The 4,542-nt window shown below is 28.3% G+C and overlaps 1 long non-coding RNA gene across 1 annotated transcript; it reads right to left on the minus strand.

Annotated features, from left to right (window-relative positions):
• Nucleotides 1–3,068: 3,068 nt before the first annotated feature.
• Nucleotides 3,069–3,732, minus strand: LOC113366276. Its single transcript, XR_003366268.1, has 4 exons — nt 3,677–3,732; nt 3,417–3,600; nt 3,176–3,350; nt 3,069–3,111 (listed from the first exon to the last, which is right to left on the minus strand). It is a non-coding gene; the product is annotated as an uncharacterized LOC113366276 (long non-coding RNA).
• Nucleotides 3,733–4,542: the final 810 nt, after the last annotated feature.

A 4,542-nucleotide genomic window follows, 5' to 3' on the forward strand; every position in this document is an offset into this window, starting at 1 on the left:
AAGAAATCGTTTCTCAGTAAATATATGCACTTGTAACTGCAACCACAGTATATCTGCATAAAATATTTGTAGAAATGAAATATCGTTCTAACAAAAATTCCAAAAAGAAACGATTTGGAATATATTTCTCGCGTTATAAGGCTATAAACGAGTAGGGCTGCATAGAAAGCACGTTCTAACTATATTGCTATAGCTTCGAATCTCCGTATATCAAAATCATGTGAAATTCACAACATATTCTTATCCGACATATTGCAGTTCTATTCACGTATCAAACGCGAAAAAGTTGCTGAGAACTTGTGCCCATGATTTATTTCTTGATGAAAATAGTAAGGCAAAATTTAACAAACGCATTTAAATTTGTAAATATGCTTATAGATGAAATCCCTTCACCATTACCTCATTAAAGGCCGTCCAATAATCACGTGAGCATTAAATGAGTGAATTGTCAAAAAAAAAAATATATATATAATGTGAGGAAGAGTGGTCTATTGAAATATTACTTGTATTTATTTATCATATGAACCTTAAAAAATGCACTAAAAATACCCGTGATTATGGGTGGGTGTACAAGGGGTAATTTTAAATATCACAAACGAAGACAAAGGTATTAAAAATTCTTGAAAATCAATCACCTGATTAATGGGCAGCACCTTATACAACACTCAATATAATCACATATATAAAATTATTTTTAATCAGACAAGATTTGGGACATAACAAAACGATATTTTACCTATATCAAATAAAAACAAATCTTGTAATAATCAACATTTAAAATCAATAAATAAAACTTGCGTCTCAGCCGAATTTACAAGTTTCCCACAATTACATATTTATAAAAAAAATATAAATTAAATATTATCATAAACTTAATCCAAATCAATTCAATTTGTTTAATTATTTAGTAGTATTACTTACAAATATGTGTGGTACAAATTCGGCAAAGGTATCATTGTTTCTTTGAGGAGGACATATATCCAATTGCTGTAAAACAAATAAATATAATTACAACTGTTGTAGATGAAATCCGGTCATAGTAAGATATAAAATTAATACGCATAAGAAATTTAAGAATACTTAGTTCTGTTGTTTAAGAATGTTCATTATACTTAATCTAGTAGAATTTTGAATAAAAGTAAAGCTTTAAACTTGTCAATAAAGTTGATTTCTCGAAATTTTTAAAACAAATTAAAAATCACATGAAATCCGTATTTTTCAAGATTGTAAGATGTTTCATAATTTCAAATTACGGTACTGAAATTCCAACAATTCGCCTTAAAGCACGATGCCATATGCACCACTAGTTATGTTATGTCTTTTAGTTTTATTTAGTAAAAAGTAGTTTTTTTTTAAATAACTGAGTTGATGCTCCAATAAAAATCTTTGTTTGTATATATTAAAACCCCGCATCAAGAAATCCCTCGAGTTATTTAATCCACAATATATCTACTTCAAAGAATTATTAAGGTCTGCAAAATATCCAGCATGTACCATTTTCCGCAATATTTTCTGTTACATATCTATCTGGCTGCCAGAGAATTTTATTTGAACTGAATCTTCCCAAATGCACCGCTACCTGACCTGACATGACATATAAGATAGTCCAAAAGCTTCGGATATATATATTTTATACAGTATTCTCCGTACATCCACACAATATATCTTCGATTATTGTCCTGTATTAAACATTGATTCACGTTTGAATTCGAAACAAAGTTTTGTTTGGCACCTTGCCATTGCAGTGTGATAAACTACTACGTTTCAGATAAGTGTAGTATGATTTCGCGTATGTGAACAGTTTGTTGAAACTGGTAAATATTTAGTTTGCAGGTGAATATATATGTATACATATATGTATACATATTCAGTATTATATATAAATAAAATATATGTAAAAAGATACAGAAAAAAATCGTAAAAGTTTGAATAAAATCTCTACGCCAAATTTTCTATTATTTTCAGCTATTTTTACGTTAAGTGGGAATAATAACAATAGATCCTTCATTATTTACCATGTTTTATGTTACATCCAGCATTGTAGCTCTGAAATAGTGTTTACTCTTGATTCTAAGCACATACATGTCTTTATATACAACAAAGTATCAAATTTGAAAGAGCTTTTATAGTAATAGGCTCCAATAATAGCGTCATTTCGTTGCGTGGGACGCCAGATTCGACAAGGCGTTCTGTTGATGCCAAGTATATAATTTCATAACATTCTATACGAGCAAATTATATTCAACATCGATATTTATATAAATATTATTATTATATATTTTTAAATTACAACAATTGTTTAAATTAAAAATATTATTATCATGTATTTTTAGATTAATTTATTAAAGTAATTTATTTTTTCAGTCGAAATCTGTTTTGTTGATGTTTTGGATAATCGGGTCCAAGCAATAATGGGATAGAACACAAACCATCCAAAGCAATAATGAAAAGCATAAAATTAAAATAAATCCATTATTTGCTTTGAAACTTTGTGAAAAGCAAATATGTTTTCTGCAATAAATATACCAAGATAATGATTAATATTCTACTAATTCCTGCTAACTATTACTATATTAGAATAATGAAATGAAACGCAATTTAAAAATTAGAACTCTCGTTTAATTTTATTAAATCTCCATAAGTTTTCCACATAAATTGCCTTCGTTTTTGTTCAGGTAGTTCTCGGAGTACGGGCACTATCATTCTAATAAATCCTCTGACTTCGTCATCATTTTCTTCATTTTGTTTTTTAATTTCGGATATTAATTCAGTAATTTTTGATGCATATGTATTGGCATTACACTGATTTATTTCAAATCCACAATTGTCTCGAGTTATACTGACAGAAGATACTTCTGTAATAGGAATATAATATAAAATAATATACTTAATCTAAATCTTCAGAATATCTTGAATTTGGTCTTGATATCAAATTCAAAGGTAAAAAACTACTATATAACCTGAGTTAGGTGATGATGGTCGATGTATTTTTCTCGACCATTGTTTACAGTTTTTTGAATTACATCAATATCATTACTATTTTTAGTAACACCGTTTTGCTTTTCTTCTAAATTTGGTTTAATATCTATACAATTTTCATCTGTTTTGTTTCTGAAAGAAAAATCATAGCTTCAGAATGTTAAAATTCGAATTTAACATATTGTGAAAGTTGTACTTTTTATTAGAATTCATATAACTTCTTAAAAATTCCATGTCTTTATATAATCTCCATTTGTGTTTTTTCTGAGGTCGACCTAAATCTAAAGATTTTCTTTCATTTGCTAAAATCTTAGCGAATTGATCCCGAAATACTTTCCATTTTCTTCGAGCTTCATCCGGTGTTAATTTACCTGAAGAGTAAAGGATCCATTTCAGGCTGTATCTACATATTGATATACTTGTAGAATAAATATTACCATGTAAATTTTCAGACACTTCTTCCCATAATTTATAAGTAATGTCTCTCGAACGTTGGGATGAGGGTAAACTAAAATCATAGAGCTGAACTCTTTGACTTACTTCTTTTACTAATAATTCATCAAGATCATAATGATCGAACTCATTAATTTCCAATTGTAAAATATTACTAAAATCAATAGGCTGCAGACAAAACTTTAAATGTAACATATTATATTTAAAGCATTTTAGCATAGTAAATGTGACATCATGTACTTACTGTTAATCAGCATTTTCTTTTTTTATTTTGCATTTGTCCATTTTGTCAAATTTTTGTCACATATATTAAAGGTAAAACTTAATAACTAACTAACTTAATATACTAAATAAAAAATATAAATTAATTTAATGGAATTAATAAAACCTAACCAAAAAATGCTGTTTGGAATGTCAAATGCTTTGACAACACAGCGTGACGTTTGCCATGTGCGCGATTCTGCGCGGTAAATTCAAATCGAAAAAGCAACCTGTTGATATTTGAAAAATATTCATAGATAAAAGAAGTATATTTGTAAACTATGCATGGTGATTTGAAATAAGTTTCAATATATTTTGTACTCCTATAAAAATATAATTGAAAATTTAACATACATAATTGTAGGTTCTATATGCAATTTCATCCAAAAGCTTGCAATTCTCTTTAGTATTTGCAATAATAACTCTAAAGCTCTGTCCCAATAAAAGCAAATTTTAATTATTTATATATTTTAATAAATCCTAAATTATTATGTTAGATAAGTTAGACTACAGATTCCCAAAGTTGTTTGTGTCGTGGACCCCTTAGGCTTTGCCATGGAATCCCCACCCTGCCGAAATCTTTTTTTTTTATAATTATCTATTTATACAAATGTTTACTTTGAATGTTTAATAAACATTCAAAGTAAAGATACAAATACAAGTTAAGGCATTAATTGGCTTTAAAATAATAACAAAAAAATAGTTATTAACAAGGTGTGTTGTGATCCACTATCGTGGATCTCCAAAATTTCTTTTCGCTGACGTGGACCCCTTGAACGTTGTCATGGATCCCTAGGGGCCCATATAGACCACTTTGGGAATCACTGAGTTAGACCAAGAAGCCTATCG

This window comes from Ctenocephalides felis, unplaced genomic scaffold (assembly GCF_003426905.1).
Source record: "Ctenocephalides felis isolate EL2017-DRISC unplaced genomic scaffold, ASM342690v1 CF-g0.4_SCAFFOLD_01170, whole genome shotgun sequence".
Lineage (NCBI taxonomy): Eukaryota > Metazoa > Arthropoda > Insecta > Siphonaptera > Pulicidae > Ctenocephalides > Ctenocephalides felis.